The 25223-nt window shown below is 41.9% G+C and overlaps 1 long non-coding RNA gene across 2 annotated transcripts in view; it reads left to right on the top strand.

The window, feature by feature from the left end:
- Positions 1 to 25223, top strand: part of LOC128312768 (uncharacterized) — a 498949-nt gene that overhangs the window by 232353 nt on the left and 241373 nt on the right. Inside the window, exons 1-2 of one of the 2 annotated variants that reach the window (XR_008292453.1) lie at positions 12336 to 12444; positions 16869 to 17010. This is a non-coding gene — a long non-coding RNA (uncharacterized LOC128312768). Of the gene's footprint in view, positions 1 to 12335; positions 12445 to 16868; positions 17011 to 25223 lie in introns of those variants that run through there. The other variant, XR_008292452.1, reaches the window with a different exon arrangement.

Here is a 25223-nt window from a genome sequence, read left to right as displayed (position 1 = left end):
GATGTCACATCCTTGGAAATATCCTTTCTGTCACTCAGCTTAAGTAGTCCCTTCCCCATTAATCTCTGTCATAGCTCTCTGTTCTTTTCTTTCATGGCACTGAGTTCACTCACAATTATTTAATGCATGTATCCCTGCAGTCGACTATGAGTTTAAGGCTATGATTGTTGTTTTTAACCCCCTTATGCACATTGCCTCATATATAATAGGAATTCAACAGGTACTAATGGAATTAAGGAATTAGGCAGGCAGAAGTACTTGGCTCATAGGATGTGCTGTAATTATTGAGCATATACTGTTTACTAAGTACGTTCTGATACTTGATATTAGTTAATAATATTAGTAACATCATCAAGTCCACTCTTTCTTCAGAGGAGTCTGGTTATCATGGGTTGATCTCAAGACATAACCCATGGGAATATGGAGGATGGCTAAATCAATTGATTTATATCAATAGGGGTGTGAAGGTACCTATAGCCTAAAAGCACTATTTTCTAGATAACTATTTTTTTTAGATAAAGTTTATTCATTTATTATTTCTGAGAGAGAGAGGGAGAGAGCACAAGCTTCACAAGTGGGGAAAGGGCAGAGAGAGAGGGAGACACAGAATCCGAAGCAGGCTCCAGGCTCCGAGCTGTCAGCACAGAGCCCGACGCGGGGCTTGAATTCACGAACCGTGAGATCATGACCTGAGTCAAAGTTGGCCCCTTAACCGATGGAGCCACCCAGGTGCCCCACTAATATTGTTTTACTGAGTCAGAATAAAGAGAATAAAGCAGGTGTACTCTTCTGGAAACTCAGAAAATGGCATTTGTTGGTGGAGACTAGGATCCGCCTGTCCTAATAAACACACGTTGCTATTTGTTTTAAAGATTTATTATCCGTGGTGAAGTAGATTCCAACATAAAGAGCTTGAGAAACACTTTTGGATGAACTCAGCCTGATCTGAGACTTCTCCAGCTAGTGGTGTTTATCGGAATTACAGGCACAGTGCTGGAAAGAAATCCACCAGCCTCCAGGATGCCACCATTTGAACAAAGACAGATAATAAATGTAAACAGATGCGACGGCTAATAGCATCACAAACAATTTGGACCCATCTGGATGTTGAGAAAAGTGACACATGCCCGCTCTAGGACTTGGATTAAAATAAGCACGTTTCCCCTTAGAAGTATACATTTTAAACGTAGGAGGAGATCTCAAGTGGTCGTTGTCTTCTGTGGATGCCTGGCTCGGGGGTGGGGCAGGGGAGGGTAGATGAAGGGCCAGTCCCATCATGTTATAAACGAGGGAGCTGAGGGTGGTGGAGATCACGCCGTGTCCCCCAGAGCCTGTGCACTTGAGTATTTGCCTCCTGGTACGATGGTGGCCAGATGCGTGTGCTGCAGAACCCCTCCCCAGGCACACACTTCAAGTCTTTTAAATTCACTCGGCATCCATTTTGCACCATGTGTGGTGACTTTAACGAGAGGAACATGTCAAAGCAGGAGTCCCTTCTTACTCCTCTTCTTGGGTTAGCTTCACCGCCGCTTTGTGAAGTTGATATTTTGGTTAAAGCGAGACTCAGATGAAGGAAGACATCAGCTTTCCTGTGAAAACAGGGTCTTTCTTTCCTTTTTTGTGAGGTAGTGACAAAATAAGGGCTCAGATTCTGGGCGTGTGGACTCTGGGTCATATCTCCCTTCTTTACTGTGTGGTGTAAAACCAGTGGAAATAGTACAGGCTCTCTTTTCTTTCTGCTTTTCTCTTTATGCAACAATTTTCTTTTAACACCTGTAACCAAAGTGTGACGTGCATTTTTTTTTGGTTTTACTTATTTTTTCATTTAAAAAAATTTTTTTTTAACATTTATTTATTTTTGAGACGGAGAGAGACAGAGCATGAACGGGGGAGGGGCAGAGAGAGAGGGAGACACAGAATCCAAACCAGGCTCCAGGCTCTGAGCCGTCAGCCCAGAGCCCGATGCGGGGCTCGAACCCACGGGCCGCGAGATCATGACCTGAGCTGAAGTCGGACGCTTCACCGACTGAGCCACCCAGGCGCCCCTCATTTTTATTTTTAAACAAAGTCTCGTTGGCATACGGTATTATGTTAGTTTCGGGGGTACAGCTTAGAGCTCGGACAATTCTGTATATTTTTGCAAAATGCTCATTTCCTCCCAGAGGCCAAAGGGTGGCGCCTTCCTCTGTTGGTTGCTAGGGGTGGTTGGTCATCTGTTAGCACCTGCATCAGTGTGGAGCCACCTACAGGATCATGAAAAGAGAATTTAGCCCAAAGGGCCTTGCTCAATAAAGGCATCGAGAAAAGGGACGCAGAAGGGAGTGAGGCTTTTCCCCACTGTCTTTATAATTACTTTTTATAGGCGAGGTTATAGCAATGTAGAATTACAGGCGAATAATAATAGCTCTTGTTCCCAGAATTCAGGCTACAAGGTTTTGCATGAAAAGAACCTATCTTTCAGCGCTGTGCGGTGCGAAGGGATGAGGACAGGTCAGGGAGGACACAGACTTGGGTTCAAAATGCAGCTTCATCACCTGCTAGCTTTATGGCCTTGGGCAAGACGCTGAATGTCTTTGATCCTTACTTCTTCATATCTCAAAGAAGGATAATAACATTTACCTCAATATGCATTTGGAAGTTTAATTGATGTACATATTCAGTGCATAACATGGTACTTGAAATCAAATCGACACTTTAGAAATATTGATTTCCTTCCCCTTCTCCATCTGAGTAGAATAGACCTCCCTGTAACACCTGCCAGTGGCAATGCAAATGAATCCTATTTTCACCTGAGTGCAGGTGTGCATTTAGGAAATTGCTAAATGTTGTGTTGCTGTCAGCTTGTCCCGGGAACCGTTGGCTAAGGAAGTGACATTTCAGCTGAAATCTGAAGGAGGAGCTGGGAGAAGAAGAAAGAGAAAGGTGCTGGGAGCCAACACCTCGGTATAGCTGTGGAATAGAGCCAAGATCAGGTGGGAGGAAACTAGACACTGAGAGGGAGCCTAGGGCAGGGGAACTGGAGAGGCCAGCAGAGGCTGAGATCAGGCAGAGATTCAGAGGCCATGCCAGGGGTTGTGGATTATTTTTTTAAAGTTTATTTATTTTGAGAGAAAGAAAGAGACAGCGCGAGTGGGGGAGGGGCGGAGAGGGAGAGCGAGAACTCCAAGCAGTCTCTGTAAACCGGCACAGAGCCCCACGTGGGGCTTGAACTCACAGACTGTGAGGTCACGATCTGAGCCCCAACCGAGAGTCGCTTAACCAACTGAGCCACCCGGGCACCCCAGCGTGGATTTTATTTTAAGAGCGAATAGAGGTCATCGCAGGTTTTAAGCAGGGGAACAGCATGATCTCCTGAGAGCTAGGTAGATATCCGGTATTTTAATCCTGACAGCAACGTTATGCGTTGGATACAGTTGAGTAGATGGAAGCCTAGGGAGATTAACTAATTTGCTTAAGAAAGTAAAGAGAGTACAGATCCTTGGCAGGATTTGCCTGAGGCTAACCTGATCCAGAGCCTTAACCTTAACCTTGGTCCTATTGTTCAGGGTATGCCACACTCTAAGTGCTGAATCTCTCTGTTCTTCCCTCTGCCATGATTCCATCCAGTGGCATTGCCTTCAGTCCCACCCACACACCAATGACTTCCCCATCGACACATCCAGTTCTCCCCTTTCTTAAGAATGCCAAACTCACCAGTCCACTTGGCACTTCCACGTGGATGCTTGTTGGCATCTCAACCTTAGCTTGTGAAACTACACACTCTTGATTTCCCTGCAAAGTTCCTCATCCATCCTACGTCCTTCACAACCCACTAAATGGCGGCCCCTTCTGGCCGCTGTCCAGGTTACACAGCTGACTGTCATCCCCCACTCCTGTCTCATATCCCAGATCCAATCTGTCAGCAACTCGCTTTGGCTCTACTTTCAAAACATATTCTCCTCCGTGATCTGAGTACAGATTTCTCTCTATTATAAAAGCCTTCTCAGGATTCACCTGGTTTCTAAAGATGTCATGATAAGTCATGGAAATCACATCTTGTTACTCATTTGTTCAGAAGCCTCCAGTGGTTTTTCTGTCTTACTAGGTGAGGGCCAAAGACCTCACCAGGGCCTTCAAGACTCTACCTGTTTTGTTTTCTTTTTAGTGCCCTTGTGTTTACTTTTTTCCTGTGGCTGCTTTCCTGCTACAACGGCAGAACCGAATGCCTGCAACAGAGACTGTATGGCCCCAGATCTAAAGTATTTGCTATTGGCCTTTTGCAGGAGAAGTTTGCTGAGCTATACTCTACATAATCTGCACACTCTTCTCAACATGTGCCCACACACACATGGGCACGCACAGAAGTCCACACACCTCTCTGCTCTCACATTCCAATACCCCTGCCCCCTCTTACTCTCTTCCAGCCACTCTGGCTTCCATGCAATTTCAGGAACTTTCTTAAAAAAATGGTTTTTTTCATGTTTACTTGTTTTTGAGACATAAAGAGACAGAGTGCAAACAGGGGAGGCACAGAGAGAGAGAAGGAGACCCAGAGTCTGAGGCAGGCTCCAGGCTCCGAGCCGTCAGCACAGAGCCCGACGCGGGGCTTGAACGCATGAACTGCGAGATCACGACCTGAGCCAGAGTCGGACGTTTCACTGCCTGAGCTACCCAGGCGCCCCAATTTCAGGAACTTTCTAAGCATGTCCTCACCTCAGGGAGTTTTGCTTGCTGCTTGAGTTTCCCAGACTGCCCTTCACGCAGTTGTCCAAATGCAAAGCTCCCTGCCAACCCAGCAGGTGTCTGATTTAAAAAGTCTTCCCCGGTTGCCTCAGATAATAGAGCAATGGCCCCCATAGCTTTCTTTTCCTCTTCACTTCCTTCTTCATCCTTCTTCTTCTCCCTTACCTCCACTGGCAGTGTGTTTTATTTCTACATTCTCTGTCCCTCTACTAAAATGTAAGTACTCTGAAAGCAGAGACTTTAATTTATTCACTGCTTTATCATCTGCGGCCTGCAAAGAGCCAGGCACGTAATAGTTGCTCAGTTACAATTTTTGAACGACTCTGGAAACAGCTGGGGAGTTGTACACAATTATAGCGTAAGTTCTAGAATGTTTCTTGGGTCACTTGCTGAGCACTTTCATATACATTGATTTCATGTTTACCCTCTCCACAACCTTGGTAGGAAGGGGCCCTTGTTTCTCTCCTCCGCTTTCCGTAAAAAGATAAGGACATGCCTGAAACAATGCGCTCTGAAAGCTGTTGTGTGCAGAGTGGCAGGAAGGGGCCGTGTCCCCAGTGTGCTCACAAGTGACTGTTCCCGAGAACTGGGCCACTTCTTTCCTCCAGGTGGCAACTAGGAAAAGCACTATCTCTTTAAAATAACTCACATCATTGGGATACTAATAATAAACCAGAGTTAGACGATTTTTCCTAAAAGGATTAAATCCAGGATCCTTCCGCAGAAATCCAGTTCCCGCCACAATGGGCATCCTGTTTACTGCCTTCTCGATAACAGAGTCCTAACTGGACAATGTCAGAGTGGAGGTAAAGGCCAAAGTACATATGGGTGTAGCACTGGGACTTTTCCTCTCTGTTAAATGCCATACATACATCTGGGCATCTCAAAATGCTGCCTAGCATCCATCTGGTTTCTTTCATTGTGGTAAAATACACATAAAATTTACCATGTTAGCCATTTGCAACGCACACACTTCAATGGCGTTAAGTACATTCATGATGTTGTGCAATCATGGCCATCATCTACTTCTGGAAATTTTTCATCTTCCCCAAATGGACTCTGTCCCCCTTAAACCCTAACTCCCCATTCCTCGCTCTCCCTCCCCCCCCACACAGGTCCTATAACCATGAGTCTACTTTCTGCCTCCCAATCTGACTCCTCTAGGAGCCTCGCGTAAGTGGAATCACACAGGATCTGTCCTTTTGTGACTGGCTTATTTCACTCAGCATAATGTCTTCACGGTCCCTCCGTGTTGTAGCACGTGTCCGAATTTCCTTCCTTTAAAAAAATGAATAATATTCTATTGTATGTCGGCACCACCCTGCTTATCCGTTCCTCCATTGTTGGACACTGGCTTGCCCCGCCTTTTGGTTACCATAACACTGCTATGAACGTGGGCGTGCAAATCTCTATTTGGTCCCTGCTTTCAAATCTTCTGGGTATGTGTCCAGAAGTGGAATCCCAGGTTTGTATGGTAATTCTCTGTCTAACTATGTTTGAGGAAATGCCATACAGTTTTGTTAAGTTAACAATTTTTGTTTTACTTACACTTATTTACATTTTAGCCTTTCCTTGCAATTTTAAACACCTCTTAAATGTCTGAGATAACATTTTTAAATCTGGATGAAAAGACCGCTTTTGAGAAATGTTACAAAATAACAAAAAGTGCTGATCTTACACCTGGTCTCAAGTGTCACCGCTGAGTCACTGACTTCCCAGGCTGCCCTAAAGACCACTTTAGAAGAAGCACAGGTAGTCTGGCTTTTTTTTTTTTTTTCCTGTGTTTTTGTTTTCCGAATGAGTCAGCCGAGGAAGCTAAGAGGCTGAGGGAGCACTGCCAAGCTTTCTGTATTTCTTCCTTCCCTATTCCCCTAACCCCACCGACTCACTGTCATCTGTGCTGGGCCAGTGAGCCAAGCACCCAGGCTGTTTCCTTACGACCCATCTGTAACCTCATGAGCCTCCAGATGGGGCATTGACTGACCTTGCTAGACCAAAGCAATGAGCTGGAATCACACAATAACCTTCACTCAGCACGGGGATCTGAGTGGTAGGTGTGTGAATGCCTACACTTTGTGGTTATGAAAATAATCCCAGAAATAGGCGTTAGAGGGAGCGTTGGGTCCTCTTCTGTGCTCTGCTTCCGGCTCACTGAGAACCATCTTGGCCAACCTGCTTTCCTCGTTGTGAGAGAGAATGAATCCTTCTGTTACTCCTTTTTCTTATCAATAGGTCCCCCAAAGCAAGTAAAACGTTACACAGAATGTCACTGAAGAGCGCAAATAATAATAAAGGTGCTAAAGGAAAGCCGTTTCTCTTCTCACGGTGCTTCTGACACCAAAGGTGTGGGATTTTTCCTCACACCAACAACCAGTTCTCCACCTCTGCCCACCAGCCAGGTGCCCTACCCTTTAATTCAGTCTGATGCCATCCACCTGGGGTCCACACACACCCCACTGTCAAGGTTCATGGCTCAGGCCCATAGGGCTGTCTCCACGTCAAATGCCAGTCGTAAGTCTAGACTGTCATCTGTATGTTTGCCCAACTGGCTGTAGTCGGGGATTCCCACATCCCCCTCCTCTGGTTTGATAGTTTTCTAAAACAGCTCAGACAACTCATGAAATACTTTTACTTACGGTTACTGGTTTATTACAAAGGATATGAAGGAACAGCTAGATGGGGAGGTACACAGGGCAAGGTCTGGCAGGGTCCCGAGGACAGGAGCTTCTGTCTCCATGGAGTTGGGATGTGTCACCTTCCTGGCACCTGGATGCATTCATCAACCAAGCAGGTCCCTGAACTCTGTGGCCGAGGGGTTTTTATGGAAGCTGTACCACCTTAGCATGACCCGTTGTTAACTCAATCTCTGGCCCCCTCCCCTTCTTCGAGGTTGGGGTTTGAGGGGGAAAGTTCTAAACTTCTTTTCATGGCTTGGTCTTTCTGGTGACAAGCCCCATCCTATAAGTATCCGGGAGCCCACCAAGAGTCATTTCATTACAACAACAACCAAAAAGGCTTTTATAATCCAGGAAATTCCGAGGGATATAGAAGCCCTTGTGTAAGACTCTCTTATTACTCCTATCATTCAGGATATTATATGGGTTATAGGATGTCTATGTCAGAAATGGGGGCAGAGACCAAAAACATATTTTTCATTATGTCACAGGTGCTGTGCCTAAAAAGAAGGATAGAGGGGGAAGAAACGCGTCTACTTACTGTCACGTACCTATTTCTCCTCCCTTCTCTTCCCTAGAGACTTTTGAAACTTAATTATGGTACCTTAGTGCTCCGTAGGACCTAGTTTGGAGGCCACTGAAATAAATGACTTGATATTGTTATCCAGCTGTAGTATGCAATGAATGGGGCTCTCCCAATATGGAAGCTCCTCTAATTATGAACTGGATTTCTTCTTTTTTTTTTTTAGTGGTTATTTTTATTTGAGAGATAAAGAGAGAGAGAGAGGCAGAGCGTGAGTGGAGCAGGGCAGAGAGAGAGGGAGACATGGAATCCAAGGCAGACTCCAGGCTCGGAATTATCAGCACAGAGCCCGATGCGGGGCTGAAACTCACGTACTGTGAGATCATGACCTAAGCCAAAGTCAAACACTTAACCAACTGAACCACCCAAAGCCCCATGAAGTGGGTTTCTAAACGCATTTCAGAAATACAGTTGTTCATCAGAAGTCTAAAGGTAGAGTAATATATCAGCAATGATTCCTGCCATCTGTTTGTTGAACAACACTGATGAAATTATACTCTGACTTACTGCTTCCTTTGCATTTTTGAAAGTTCATCAGTGTTTCAGAGAAGGGAAACTGAAGCTTAGAGAGGCTCTGTGACTCTCACAATGCCACATGGTTGGTAGGCACAAGAGCCACGATTCGAACCTAGGAAATTTGGCTCTCAGAGCCCATACTTCTCAAAAATTGTATGTTACAGCCTTTTAAAAAAGCCAAAGTGGGTAATTGGAGAAGGTTCTGTGTACAGAAAATGTGAGGGACAGGAATGGCATCCATTGAACTGCCAGCCTCTGTTTTCTAATGCCAGTGTGAGAGGGGTCTGTCCCTGGCCAAAGTCACCAACTGCTTCTGGTAAGGACTGAAGTCCCCTGGGCCAGCCCTGGGCCCACATATACACCAGCAGAGCTCTTTAGCAAGTTCCAGCAGTTAAAGTAACTCAGTTAAAGGTCCAGAGCTACAAAACAATTCATTTGGTCCAAGATTGGGTCTTTGAGATTGAATTTTCAATCAATTTCCACATCTCTCTTGCTCCTTCCTTTTGCCATGTAAGGGGGTGGGGGCTTGTCCTTTTTAATTATACAGATGCTTCCTCTTAGGTCTTATTTTCTTCCTCAGGGCTCCCTGTAGAGAATTTGCTACAGTTGATTGATAAGATGATATTGATTCCAAGGGCAGAGTTCAGAAATATTCTTTAAATGGATCATGTTGTTAATAAAGGGTCACCACAGAAGGGGCTTTGGGGTACAGAAGTTGCTGAAATCAGAGCTCTTAGCAATGACAGAAAGAGAGAGAACATGGCCCAATGACCCATGCTCAAGAAGGGAAATTGAGAGAAGGAAGGCATGGGATCAAAATTACCATTTATCAAATACCTCTGGGGTCCCCGCTCGGCTAATCCTAACCTCGTGGCCTCAGACGAGATTTTTAACATCTCAAATCTTAGCTTCTTCAACTGTAAGGTGATACAAGGAACATCTTCAATGGTGGTGTTAGGATTAAATAAAACAATATACACAAAGTGCTTTGCTGCCACAAAATAGACAATGATAAACATGGTGGTTGTTATAGCTATTATTACTGTTCTTGCTTGTGCTCTTCATAACCCTCACCAGCCTCCCAAGTGATAGGCATCAGCCTGAATTCCGGGCTGCAAGGTCAAAGCAAAATTGGCACAATTCTCACTTGTTCGGTGATCTGCTTTTGCTTCTGTTTATGACTTTCAAAATAATGGCTGTTGGGCAAGGGAAGGTGGCAGAGAAATGAACCCAGTCAAGGGGCAGAACTCGTCAATTTTGCCACTGTCCTTGGTTTAATGTTTGGCATTCTGTCCTCATGACTGACTGGGTGTGGCTTCACAGTAAACTGAGAATTGGCTGTGTGAGAAAATGAAGATTTATACAAAGCCAAATTGGACAAATGGTGAATAATTGATTTAGCTGACCTGACAACTCCCACTGGTAAATAAGACAGAATGTTTCATTCTGGTTGTAATTTAGTTTTCTGGGCATCCCGACTCCTTTCTAGCAGTTCACGGTAAAGGCTGAGTACCTTCTAACTTTGCCATACAGCCAAAAACTTTAGATAATGAGCTCCGTTCTCATGGCATCCTGGCATAACCTGTAAGAAGTGTGGTTTGTATTACTCTCTGAAGAATGTAAGGATCCTTTATTTAGTTCTCTGATGTAGAATATAGTTTGGTCCCTACTTAATAAAACTTGACTATATCTGGTTGGATTCAAGAATTACTCTGTTTACCCGTGTTAAAATACAGACGTTAGGAATAAAGTAAATCAAAAATAAAGTAATAAATAACAGAAACATAAGACCAACAATGCTGTGCCATCGTCTAAAATCCCCTTGCTGGCATCTGGGTTCAGTACATGCCATCTTAGGAAACATTAACAAAGGAAGCATTTATTTCCAAGCTTTGGTATCTCAAGGAATGGTATGGATGAATATATATGAATGTTCCTGGAGCATTCCCACATCAACGACTGTGTAAATCACAGATGGCATATTAGACAAAATACAGAAGCAAATGAGGACATTTGGAAGACATCTTGTAGCACTCTAAAATCATGGATTACGAGGATTGAAAGTGTCTTTAAGGGATCATCCTGGTTAACCTCTTGATTATAGATTCGGTTTCATTCAATAAACATACAGTGAACTCCTACGATATAGCAGGCATTAGGCTCAGGTTATTGGTGGAGATGTGTGTTTTTTGGGGGAAGCCAAATTAAAAAAAGAAAGTGTTGGGGTGCCTGGGTGGCTCAGTCAGTTAAGTGTCCGACTTCGGCTCAGGTCATGATCTTGTGGTTCTTGGGTTTGAGCCCCATGTCGGGCTCTGTGCTGACAACCCAGAGCCTAGAGCCTGCTTTGTTCTGTGTCTCCCTCTTTCTTTGCCCCTCCCACACTCACGCTCTGTCTCTCTCTGCTTCTCTCTCTCAAGAATAAATAAAATTTTCAAAAATTTAGAAAAATAAAAAAAGGAAGTGTCTGCCATCATGGAGTTTATATGCTCAGGGAAGGGTTGCCTTGCTACACAAGGGCTAGGACAAGTGCACTGTCTCATTGTCATTGAATGACAATGGTCATAGATGAGCAAAGTCCCTTGCAGAGAAGTTAAGAGCTTGCCAGATATCAAACCATCAGAAAACAAAAAACAAAAAACAGGATGAGGACTTCCACCTTGATCTGTGGGTGCCCAAAGGAAGTCATTTCATCTGTCCCACACTGATTTGTTGGAGGAGCTGGAAGAGAAGGGATCTAGGAGTTTGGGAACAGCACCGGCCAACAGAAGCAATCATTTAAATGGCAGTAATATTTAAATGGCAGCACACGTTGATGTTTCTTTGATGTTATAAATGTTTAACCATGTACTCTGGTTACTTGAACATGAACTTTAAATTAGCAGTCACATCCCTAACAGGCTCTAATCAGAGTTTTGCTGCAAAAATATATATTTTTTAACACAAGTAATTGTAAAAAAATATATTTTTGCTTAAAACTATTCCAGAAAGTTTAGAGGTAAATAGAACTTAGGCAAAATTAATTGAGCACATACTATGTCAATGCAGTTTTCATTCTAGGAGAAGAGTAAGTATATAAATTGTTGCAATAAAACAGTGGATGTTGGAGGAGTCTAGATGACTCACTCTTGAGGATAATGATAAATATCAGCCTTTATAGAGGTGTCAAACAAGATGCAGCAAGAGTGCCTGGAGATGGTGGTCCCACAGGGCAGTGGCAGTGGGGATGGGGAGGATGCCCCAAAAGGAAGAGAAATCTAATATTGTGGGAATAATTCCCAATAGCTTGTGTGGACCGGATCTTTAACTTCTACCCCACACCCTTTGCGCCTTCCTTAGGAGAAGAGCTGTGATGAGGATGTTTGGGCTTTTTTGTTCACTTATTTATCTTCAAACAAATCACAAAAGAAACTTATCTTTGTTTACAACTGATTAAGCAGTTTAAAGACACGAAGATATAACTAATAATATTCCTCTAGTCCATTGTCCTCCTAGGAAACCAGTTTTAACAGCGTCATGTGATCCTTTGCCTTCGTTTTCAACATTCATGTAAAACATACAGGCATGTGCTTTTGTACTTTTTATTGAAAGCATCAGACTTGTACACCCACACACATATTTCTTTGACTTGCTTAAATTCTCTATAAATGTCTCACTTTTACAACTCATCATGGACATCCCTTGAGGGCAACGGATAGCAATTAAATTCACTTTTTTAGGTGGCTGGATAATAGTCCTTGTACGGATGTGCCACAATATGCAGCCATTTCCTTATTTAGGTATGTGCAGTGGGTGCCTTTTTTTGTCACTAGAAACTGTTAAATAATGACATTCACATAGCTTTTTATTAGGTTGTCTAAACAATGGCCACAGAAGTTTAAAAAAGTCATTCCGCACACTTTCACACCTAGAAAGGACCTTACAAATATCAGCCAACCTCCTAATTTACAGGTGAGTCATCAGAGGCACTGAAAGGTACAGGGGAGAGCTCAAGGTCACCTAAGTAGTTTGGTGGCGTGTCTGCAGCCAGAATCCAGTCCTCTGGCAGCGAACTGACCCCCCCTTTCATAGGGTAGGTGCTTGGAGAGAACGGACGGAGGTGTGGATCCTGAAATGGTGGGAGGTTTGTAATCAGAACACGGAATCCATATGCAGAAGGGATCTTCCTGGCCTAATCTCAATCATAAGGTGTCTCCTAACCAAAACCTCCTGTGCCACAGACCAGGGCAGGGGTGAGGGAGGGAGAGCTTGGAACTCACCTCAGCCTGTCTCTAGAGGCAGCCGGGAATTCACCCCTCCTCCTGCTCCGAGGAAGTGCCCTTCTAGCAAAGTGCGTGTGGTTTCCTGGTTGGTGGGCAGAGGGCAGCGGCTCCTGCCTTCCTAGAGCAGACCCCCGTGACCCCTTAAACATCCTTCGAGGCCCCGTCTCACTCCCTCCCTTATGTGCGCAGCCTCCAGGCTCCTGGGAATAGACAGGACAAAAAATGCTTCAGTGTTCCTACCATGAAACGCTAACCAGAAGAAAACCAGTGACCTCTTTCTCTAATGACTTTCAGACCTGTCTAATCTTCAGAATCACCCAGAGAGCTTATTTAGAATACACATTACTGATCTGCAACACACAAATATACATAAACAGGTACAAACACATATACATATATTTTTTTCTTTGGAATTGCCATATATATATAGAGAGAGAGAGATACAGTTTTTGTCTTTTTGTGTCTTTTTTTGCAGTTCCAGAGAAGAACATATTTATTATATATTATTTAAAGTCATATATATATACATATATATATATATACACATGCATCTATATCTATATATGACAATTCCAGGGTAGAACATATTTATTATATATTATCTAAAGTCTATTATTTATGTATCTATGTGGATATCTACATCTATATCTGCAATGGCAATTCCAAAGAAGAAAATATTCATTATATATTAATTAAAGTCTTTTATTTACATATATCTATGTATGTATCTATATTTGTATATGGCAATTCTAGAGAAGAAAATATTTACTATATATTATTTCAAGTCTCTTATTTAAATATCATATATATATATATATATATATATATATATATATATATATATATATATATTATAGAATAGGTTTTCTTTGGAGTCCCCAGGTATTGCAACGATTAGCACAGTTTTGACCTGTGGACCATGTCCAACGCTGTTATTTTCTCAGTGAGAAAGCTGAGGTCTCGAAATGTTCTACAACTTGCCAGAAACCATTCAGCATGTCTGTGGCTGAGCTGGGACCACTCCCCGTCTCCTGGGTCCCAGGTCAAAATTCTTTCACCGGATTTATAAATACAGATTCCTTTTAAAACCAGGAGAGATTTATCTTTGTCAAAGTGCCACTGCGAAAGGATGTAAGGGCAAAAAAGCAGAAACCAGACAAGTGCTCAGGTTTTCATGGTGTTGAACAGAAGCAGCGTTTCTGAACTGACTGATGGGGGTGCAGGAAGGTGGGCGCCCAGAGTCTCGGCAGTGCGTGGGGGGCGCGGGTCTTGGCCGCCTGTCCTATTACAAAGGCTGGCAAATGGACAAAGCCGGTCTAATTCATCTCCTAAGCATGTGAAAGACATTTAGAGACTGAATGATTTTCAGTCCCCCTAGGTTTGGGAATTAAAGGTAAATATGGTGCGGAAAATGCTCAGGCCTGGCTTTAAAGACTTGTGTGAAATGCTTCCCCAGGGGGGAAATGCGGGTCACTAAAAGGTTGCTTCTCACTAATGCCCTTGATTGGCCGTTGGTGCACGGCTCCCTCTGAAGTGACAATCAGTCCAAGTGACCACTGCCCTCTTGCTGCAATTATCAATGGTCCGGCAATTTCCCTCAATTTTAATCAATTTGGTTTGTGAATAGCTCTTTTCTTTGTTTTAGACAAAAGAGGCAAGTGTTCGGTCAGGATGCCTGCCTTCTCCGTGGCAGCTCCTGTTTTCTTTAGGAAGCTTGTAAAGACCTTGTCCACTTTTAGACGAAGCAGAAGCAGAAGGCTGGCATCTCCTTTCAGGAAAGTAAGAGCCATTCTGGCCAACATTCTGGCCCAGCCCAGTGTGACACAGTCGTGAGAACCCAGGGTGCAGTAGAATGGGCAGGAAGGAATGGGGTGGGGGTGGGGAGAACTGTAGAATGAACGTGGACTTAATGGTTGGGGCTGTTGGAATGTGTTAGGGTTGCGGTTTAAAATACAGGACTCAGTTAAATTTGGATTGCAGGTAAACAACGAAATTCCCATGGGGCATATTTGCCCCAATTAACTGATTGTGTAAAGTCCCATCTTCACTGAGTGTCCTCTGTGATGTGCCAATATCTGACAATCCTAGTAGGAATAGACGAAGAGGAGGAAGGGAATGAGATCCAAGTCCATGAAATCAAGAAGGTGATGGGCATGATGAGCAACAATGACCATGGTGACAGAGCACTTTCATTCATTCGTTGGTGCATTTGTACATTTGAAGATTCATTGATTCAGAAAAGATTTACTGACTCCACTATGCAGCCAGCACTGGGATGCAGATATTAAGATAAATAAGGCAGATTAGTGTGATTGAAGATGTACAAATCAATGTCACGACACAGTATGATAAGTACAACAAGACTCAATGCAACTACGGTTTTTGGTGTTTTTTCAGTCCGTCATACTGGAGAGGTGCGACCAACAGCTGAGATCTCAAGCCACTAAAGCTTGGGGATATACCAATCTCTCCTTATCAGGAATCTTTCCCTTTTTATTTTCCACTTCTTCTCACCACGTTCAAGGTATCGCCCAGTGGGTAAAGCACGAATAGCAAACACCTATATGCTTTATTTCTAAGATAAATGGGCTTATCTGGAGAAGCTTAAACTGGATATCTAAGCATAGAAATTGGGCCATAGCCACGAATGTAGTCCACAGGTGTGTAAGAAAAAAAGTAAAATAAGGGAAGATGTGATATGTCTACTTCAGATTCTCTCTAGGTGAGAGGCCCTAAGGCATCTTATTAAGATTGATTGTGAAACTCTATCCAGACCCTTTACCTGCTATTTTATTTTCAGTCAAGGGTTGTAATGCCCTGTGTATGTGTTTCATGCTGTCTGTGGTACATGTACACACACACACACACACGCACACACACACACACACACATCATATGCACAAATATACTCTTTTGAAACCAGAATCAGAATTACCAAGAAGCTAAAACCAATCTAATGAGAAATCAGTAAAATTGGGGTTTAAAAGCATTTGTGCAGTACCTATTTGTTGCTGATGGTACATAGAGATGCACAAGAGACAGTTTACTTACCTTGTAAAAGGAATTCAGAGGGTTAATAGAGTCAACGTTATTCACCAGGGAGCCCTTACTTCAGACACTGGCCACGCCACAGCCACCTTTGTCAGAATTACCAAAAAAACACAACCCCTCATGTAAGAAGAATTATTAGGGCCGGGTATGAACCCAGCACCTTGGCCAAGGTTGATTTGCTTGAAGCAGTTACCTAACTCCAGGATGGTCACTTGGCCAGTCGACTATGTGTGGCATGGAAGGGCCGGCCAGTGGGCTTAACAATGACCACCTTGACAGTCAGATTTTCTTTATCAGACGTGAGCAGACAGCAGAGAAGGAAAAATGGGAGAGTGGTAGAGGCAGCGCAAAGGGAGTCCAGGCTCAGAGGCTCCACGGGCAACCCCGTTTCAGGGGAGGCACAGGTGCCTGCTGGGCAGTGTGTGGATTCCTGTATGTGCACGTTATGTGTGTGAGAAGCGTGCTTGCTGGGACCCAGGTGACCTTTCTATTCCTGAAGGTGTCTCGTCTCTCTGAGGCCAAGATGTGTGACTCTCTGTTCCTTCTAGAAGCCAGATTGTGGGATGGTCTTGGTTCCCATGAGACCTGGTTGAGATTCCCTGTGCTTTTATGGCCATGCATTGTATTATAATAACTTGTTACCTTAAGTAATCTGAAGGAGGCCCGTGCTCCTAACAAGCAAGGGATTAAACTCACAAACCCAGGCTCAGCAAGAGAGCCCTGTTGCAAGGCAGCAGAGAATGTGTGCTTGGCACAGAGGGAAAAAAGAAGCTGAAAACATCGAAGCGAGGCTGGTTTCTGCTGGGGGCCCAAGACACAGATCTGAAATTGGCTCTAAAGTAGGGGTCAAGAGTTTCCTAACCTAGCCTGGTGCCTTCTAAGGAATTAAATAAAACCATGTGTTTGTATTAAAGCATTCCTCTGCCTACTGAGTTGAAATCAGATGTCCACGTTGCAACCCACTGACACACACACACACACACACACACACACACAGACATTTCCTTGTCTCACTGTCTACATTATGAAACACTTTCATGTCTTCCCACTCACTCCTTACAGAGAGAAATTATGAAGGAGAGAGAAACCTAAGAAAACAAGCAACCTGTCATTGTTCTTACACTTCACCTTCTTTGGAATGGGTGCCTGACCTCACTGGAAACTCACAAGAATTTGCCGATACGACACTCCACCCTTTTCAAAGGTGAGTTAGCTGAGCCAGAATGGGTAAGTGATTTGCCCCAGTATCACACAAATGGTAAAGATACAGGTTTCTTTTCAATTAAACAAAAACCCAGGACTCGTTCTCAAATCCCCCCTCATACTCCGCACCAAAGTCTTGTTACTCCATCACTTCATGTGGTTCAGGCCCCCCAAGGCCACACTTACCCCCATGTAAGGCTTCTCTCCAGTGACCGAGGATTTATGGTAATGTTGATTCTCCTGACCTCATCTTAAAACTTACCCGCCCTTTGCCTCTTTCCTTAAGATTCTTGCTTAAGAATTGGGTGCAAAGTAAACAAATCGAACACTAGGGTGTCAACGGATGATAACGGTCAAGATACAATCCCCTATTAAAACTGCATTTGCCGTTTATCCTGCACAAAATACTTGAGAACTCAGCATCCCCCCACCCAAGTATGGAATCACTTCATCAGCTTGGAGAAGGTTTTTTAAAAAAAGGTCAAGCAGATCATTAGTTAGAACCTGAAAAATGGTCCTGCTTATGATATCAGAAAGCCCTATTTGTCTTCAGCTCTTCCTTATAAATCCTGGAACCCCCAAATTCCAGAAAGACCCCCAAAGTATAATAAACTGAGAGTTTTTTTAAAGCCCATGTCGTATTGCAGCTTCAAGGGCAGCACCCTTTTGAAGAAGGTGGAAGTTAACAGTGGTGGGTTCAATTTGAATTGAAACTATGTTTTGAGTCCACCAGTCATAGGCTCACTGACCAATGTTTATTTTCCTAGCAACTATGGCCCTTTGTGGTGGGCAGGTACTGCCCTATAGCAGGTTGCAGGAATTATTATATTTTCAGAAATTTTGTGAGCTGGTTGACCTCACATTGATAGCTTGTAATTTGGCCATGGTGAGAATATACTCACCATGGAAATTGGCAAGCACTATAAATCCAGGATCGAAATGTGTGTGTATATATGTACGTGTGTATGCATTTATACTACAGAACCAGTTTTGAAGTTGTTAATCATTTACCAGCATACCACTGTCTATCCTCTTCCCTTCCTTCTGCCCTTCCTCCTTCTCTTCCCTCCCTTCCCTCTTCCCCTTCTTCCTACCCTCCCTGCCTCCCTCCCTTTCTCCTTCCTTCCCCCTTCCCACTTTCTCCTCCCACCTTCTTCCTTCCTTCCTTCCTTCCTTCCTTCCTTCCTTCCTTCCTTCCTTCCTTCCTTCCTCCCTTCCTTCCCCTCTCTCCCTTTCTCTCATTTTTCTTTTATTTTCTCCGTCATCTAATATTTCTAATAGTACTGGGTGTTTTGACAGGCCCTTTACAAAAATTCTCATTTTATCATCGCAACAAATTTATACTATTTTAACTTGGTTAAAAAAACATAGGGGCACCTGGGCAACTCAGTCGGTTGAACGTCCAACTCTTGATTTCAGCTCAGGTCATGATCCCAGGGGCATAGGATTGAGCCCCACATCAGGCTCTGTGCTGAGGGTGGAGCCTGCTTACGATCCTCTCTGTCTCTCTCCTGCACCTCTCCCCTGCTCTCATGCTCTCTCTCTATCCAAACTAAAAAAACAAAACTAAAGAAATAAAGAAACAGAGGCTCAAAGAATTTGTGTAATGCCCAAAGGACACTATCAGTAAATAGGAGTGGAACGGAAACACAGATCTGTCTTCTTTGAAAGCTTCTATTGATTCCTGAAACCTGTAGTAACAAACACACAAAACAAAAACGAGTAAACAAAAGACTGGGTTGGCAGTTCCCAAACAGACTTGCTCTTTTTCCAGATCTTGAAAGATCTGTTACTGGGTGATAAACATGTCCTAATATCTCCACTGGACTTCAACCCCTAAAGCAATGCATCAAACAAAGTTAATTAGGGGAACGGGAGGTGGCAGCCTGCCCTGATTTTATCTGAGGGTAAAAGATTCAGGTAGAAGGTTCCACGATCCGTGGGAGAAAACACGATTTCTTGGTAGAGTGGTCCACAAGAGGTTGCCCTGTCTCAGCAGAGAAAACTAAGGGTAGAGGTGACTAGGTACCACCCCCATTCCTTACTGACTCCTGTCGAGTTTCCAACTGGAGATACAATTTAGAAATGTCCAAGCTCTTTTTTTTCCCCTCCCTTTAATCCTGTATCTCTGGGGGTTGTTTATTTCCTTCTCTGGGCATGGGTTTTACTAAAGGAAAAGCTCCATAACTCAACTCTTACAACACCAGATTCTAGTGAGTTCAGGGTGGATGATTCAGAAACATCTGGATTTAATTTCCTTGTTAACAGACATGGGATTAGAAATTAAGGGAAAAGTTTTTGGCAAATGGTATTTGGGGGAGATTGTCAAGCCCCAAATGAAATGCAAAGCCTTAAATAGAAACGGATGAATTCATTTGCTCGTTCATTCAACACACATTTATTCAGCAGGCGCCTCTTGTGTGGCTGGCAATGTTATATGCACTGGAAAACAGTAGTGAGCTAGGCAGGGTAGGACAGAAAATTAATTTGTAAATCTGGAAACAAACAGGGTACTTTCAGATGGAGTCAAGTGATGTGAAGAAAATAAAATGAGGTCTTTAATAGTGCCTTTCCCAAGTAGGTTATGAATAGTTCTTTAATTTCTCCAGCGATGTTTTCTAGTTTTCAGTATTCCTGTCTTGAACATCTTTTGTCAGACATATACCTAAATATTTCCAATTTTTGGTAGTATTTGCAATGACGTTGCTTTGTAATTTCAATTCCAGGTTGGTGCTGGTATATAGAAATATAATTGACTTTTTTCATATGGATCTTATATCTTGGAACTTTGCTAAATTAATTTATTAGTTTCACTAGCTTTTTTTGGTTTGGGATGGCAGATTCTATAGAATTTTTGACATCAATAATCATGTCTTCTATAAGTAGAAACAGATTCATTTTTTTCCTTTCCAATATGGATTTTTATTCCATTTTGTGCCTTATTTCACTGGCTAAATTCTTCAGTACAGTGTTCAATGGGAACAGTGAAAGCAGACATCATTGCCTTGTTCATGATTTTAGGGGGAAAGCATTCTGGGTTTTTTCATTAATTTTGATACTAGCTCTAAGGTTTTGGTATATGTTCTTTATCAAATTGATAAAACTCCCTTCTCAATATTTTTAGGATGTTTTTATTAGGAATAGATATTACATTTTGCCAAATGCATGCTGCAGCACATATTGTGATGATCATATGATTTTTCTCTTTCACTTAGTTAATATGGTGAATTATGTTAATTAACTTTTATACACTAATGTTGAATTTGTAGGATGAAGCACGTTTGATCTTTATATATTATTTGATTGAATTTGGGCAAGTTTTATTAAGAATTTTTGCTTTTATCTTCCTGAGCAATATTGGCCCTTGGTTTTCTATTATTGCCATATTTTGGGGTCTTATTTGGATATCAGAGTGATGCTCGTCTCATAGAATAAGTTGGGAAGTATTCTTGTCTCTTCAGTTGTCTTAAAGAGTTTGTATGGCCTTAGTTGTTGTTGTTTGCTTGCTTGTTTGTTTGTAGAATTCTCCAGTGAAGCCCACTGTGACTAGAGTTTCTTTTGTGGGAAGTTTCTTAAACATAAGTTAAATTCCTTTAACAGATATAGGGCTATTCAGGCTATCTATCTCTTCTTGAGTGAGTTTTGGTATTTGAATGTTTCTAGGAATGTGTGCATTTTATCTAAGTTGTCAAACTTGTTAGCATATAAAGTTATCTCATTATCCTTTTACTATATAAAGAATCTGTACTTATGTTACCTCCCTTTTTCTTGACATGGATAATTTGTCTTTACTCTTTCTTTCTTGATTTGTCTAGTGACCAACTAATTTTATGGTTCTCAAATAAGGGGGTTTGGGATTTTTTAATTTTCTCTGTTCCTTTCCTGTTTTCTATTTTATTGATTTAAGATGGGATTGTTTGGTTTCTACTGCTTACTTTGTGGTTGGTTTTTTTCCTCTCCCCTTCCTCCAGTTTCTTAAGTTCAAGTTACTGATTTGAAACTTACTTTGCTGTCCGATACAGGCTTTTATTTCTGTAAATATTCCTCTAAGTACTGCATTAACAACATTTCATGTATTGAGGTGCATATATCAATTTTGTGTTCAGTTCAGAAAGCTTTCTAATTTTCCTTCTGAATTTTTTTCACTGACCCATATCTATTTAGAAGTTTGTTTTTTATTTCCCACATACATAGGAATTTTCTAGAGATCTTTATAATGGTTGTTTTTTTTTTTAATTTTATTTTACTGTGGTTGTAGAACATACTTTGTGTTACATAAGCTTTTAAATGTATTGAAATTTATATTAAGACCAAAGTTGTGGTCTATTCTTTGTTGTTAGATAATATAAATAGAAAGTGACCAAATTAATTTAATTTCACCTACTTGTACGTTTCTTTTTTATTTTTTCCCTCATAATAGGTGTTATAAAATAAAGCATTAAATATGTATTGCTGCAAAATAAATTCAGTGCTTTGAAATAGTTGTCACATATCACAACATCTAGTTTAAAACTTTCAAACATAATATGCATTAGATAATGTTTGCTGAATGGTAATTATCTTTTAATAGTAATCTGTTTTTCTCTTATTCTAATTACTCTCTCAAATGTCTGTTAGAAACTGAGGTTTACTGGGTTGATCCATAGGAGGGCACATTACTATAAACTGGTATACCAGCTTCAAGGTTAGGGTCCACACACCCCCAGCTAGCCTGTCTCCAACTCCGCACTCCACATTATTTATCCTAAATCATATTTAGAATTGCTTCAGATTTTACATACTCAGGAATGAGTTTCAATGCAAATGCGATCCAAATTAACAAATGATAAATGGAAAAGAAAATCCTATCACACCGAGAAGAGCCATTTGTCAGAGGGAAGTCTCTGCCATGTCTCACATTGACTTTCAAGAAATGATGCCGACCCGATGATTTATTGGGTCAATTGCTTATAAATACAAAGGAGATTTCAACTCTAAGGATTTTCCAAGATCTTGTTCAAGAGAATTGATGTTAGAGAACAAAATCCTACATTATAAGTGGTATTGTTCTAATAGCTCTTGAATGTGAAGAAAAGTTACTAGGCTTTTCAGACTTGAAATCTATATGGTATAATATGCACCATAAGAATTTTTCTAGAAAGCAAGGAACGTAAGTAAAACAATCCATCTTTATGTGCCAGATTTTATGTGAAGCACTTTTCAGGTATTATGTCTTTAATTCTCACCATAATCATTTTATTCAGTAAATATTATTTTCCTCGTTTTCAGGTATGACAGCTGAAGCACAAAATGTGTAAGTAGCTTGTAGAAAGTAGAAAGTGGGATAGCCAAAGAAAGCTAGATAAGACCCACTATATGTGTCAGTCACTGTGTTAAAATCTTAAAAGATATGACTGCTTCTTCCTCACATCAACCCTCTGAGGTTGATTACATTTTACAAATGAGGATAATAAAGGCACACAGAACTCAAACATATTACTCAAGTTTACACAGCAGGCAATTGGCAGTATGGTGATTCAACTTCAGGTCCATTTGGGTCTAAAGTTCTTCTGACCTCCAGGATAATTAATTGTGCCAAGGAAGGGAGAAAGTCTCCCAGTGAAGTTTCATGAGACAGTTCATGTTGAGGCTGGATCACAAGAGAAGAATACACATTATTCCACAGGTTTGAAGAGAGGTATTTGCAGGGGAGGGAGAGTAAAGGCTGAGAAAACTTATCAGAAAGTGGGATAAGAATACCATTTCCAAGCTGATAATTTGACCTTGAAGGTTTAATTCTCAGAGAAACTGAAGAGGCAACAAGTCCCTGGGATTTAAACAAGAAGGTTAAGCCACTAGATGGGCTTTTTGACTTAAGAAATCATTGAGGAAATTGCCACACAGTGTCCCCCCAGATGGCCAGAGTGTTTTTCCAACACTGTTTTTCCAACACTGTTTTTCATCAGGTGAAGACACAGCTAGGTATTTGCAGACCCTTTCCTGGGGTCTGAAAGAGTGGGCCTACTTCTTTTTGGTCTGCATGACAGTTATGTTCCAAACTCTGGATTCAAACTAATGGGGTTTCTCAGCCTGCGTTAACCCACTCAATAGCTGCATTACCCCCAAATGCAAAGCTGACAACTTGAGCACCCAAGATTTGAACCTGCAGCTGTCTAACTCTAAAGTGTGTGCTCATTACCCCGGGCTGTCTTCTACGCACAAAAGATCTGTTCTGAAAATAGACTGGCTTCCTGCCTTGCCCCTGCTTGAACAGACCCTTGGTCTGAACTTGGAAGTGTCCAAAGAGAACTGGCCTTCCAGGGAAGCTGGGCATTGTTCCTTAGCATTCTGTCAACTATTTTCTAACCTGCCATATCCTGTTACTCCAACTTCCTTCCCCTTGCTGATAACCGGGCAGACCAAGCTGTAGACCTAACATACACATCACTTGCTTTTTTTGTCCCATTGATACAATGATCCTTGATAGAGAAGATTTATGGCATTTCTATACTTCCGAGGAAGCACACTCCAGATGTAAAGTGAAGTTTAGTGACTCCCTCTTAAAACAAAACAAAACAATAAATAAAACAAGGGCAGCTGAAGAGCTTCATCCACACCCTCTAGGGCAGACACTCAATGTCCCTCGTGCTTGGGTGTAAGTGACTTTCCTTTTCCTTCCTTCTTATCGCTTTCCTTTAAAGTGTGCCTGGAAACGTTGCAAAGGGGAAAGTATAAACAATGTCAGGGGTGGTGCTATATTTAAAGGAAATTTAGGCTTTGCATCCTGTCCCTCTCTTAAAAATAAATAAATAAATAAATAAATAAACCCTCCAGAAAGTTCTGTACATTTTGTAGCCTTGTCTGGGTGTGCTGGCTTATTTAAATTAGATAACCAGTTTAGCTTTCAGACAATTTTGGGATGGACTTTCTGGCTTTCATGTTTGAAACGAAAGGCACCAAATTCCAGTCTTCTGGACTAACCTCTTATCCTTCTAACAACTGTGTGTTTTAGAATTCCAGTAGTTTCCTCTGTAATACTCCCCCAAAAGGTAACACGCTAGGGTTTGAGTTAGAATGACTTTCAGAGATGAAAGGAAAGGTAGTGGGAACAGAGTGGAAACCTAGGAATGAAATCCTCTTATACATATGTTTTGTTTGACTTTAATGATTTTTTAAAAGATGTGAACCAGCATTTTATTAGTTGCAGGCTTTATATTTAAAACACCTGACTTTAGGATTATTTTGAAAAAGTGAAAGGTATAGCAGCCCTGGGCTGGCAATTCTACCAGTAGTAATTAGATGAAGTTCAATAGCCACTGTCCCCTGGAGGAGAGGTGAGCCTCTCTTGTTATCTGGTCTCATTCCCCCCTCCATGTCCCCAGGATTGAGGCCAAGAGTTAGCTGTCCTTTGTGCCATTATATTGCCTTTGAACTGCTGCTGATGTTTTTAAGAAAATAATTCTTTTTCTTTACCCATGTATCTATCAAAAGTGAAATCGTGAGAGTTGAAGCAAGCTATGTGATATTTCATTTTTATCTTTAATTTATATTACCTGCTTCGCCCATTGGCATTCAACTTGGCTACTCTTGATCTAGGCCAGTGCCTTCAGATAGGAGACCAGGAAACTGAGGCTGGGATATAGACAGTGACCTGTCCAAGGCCAGGCAGTGAGTTAGGTAATGCTAAGAGAACAGCTCTCATCTGTGGCTTTAATTGTATGTGGTGCTACTTGTAGGACACGTTTTGGAGTTTCGTGGTGACACTTCTGGCTGTCCTGATGAATGGGAAGATCGACTGGCATTTAGTGAGTGGGGACCATAAATGGTAGGGATTCTGTGATCCACAGTTATGGTCAAGAATTGTCCTGGGTCCCACCTGAGTTTTGAATCTCTTGCCAGATATTTATTAGTTGAAAAACTCATTTATAATTACGTGACCCTAAAAACTATTTTCATTTTATATACACACACATAGAGTTTAGTTTAAACGTAGAATTTCAATGTACACAGCGTTTTCCAGAATTGTAATTCAAGATTCAAGAGAGGCAGTGTTTCCGTTAAGACTACAGACCTTGAAACTAGACTAGAGGATTTGAACTTCAGCTCTACCACTTGCCAGCTGTGTAACCTTAAGCAAGTAGATTAACCTCTCTCGGCTTCATTTTTTAATAGATATAAAATGGGAATAATGGTAGTAACTACGTTATTTGGATGTCCTGAGGCTAGATAAACTAA

Source organism: Acinonyx jubatus, chromosome F2 (assembly GCF_027475565.1).
Source record: "Acinonyx jubatus isolate Ajub_Pintada_27869175 chromosome F2, VMU_Ajub_asm_v1.0, whole genome shotgun sequence".
NCBI classification, from domain to species: domain Eukaryota; kingdom Metazoa; phylum Chordata; class Mammalia; order Carnivora; family Felidae; genus Acinonyx; species Acinonyx jubatus.
This window is presented reverse-complemented; position numbering and strand designations above follow the sequence as displayed.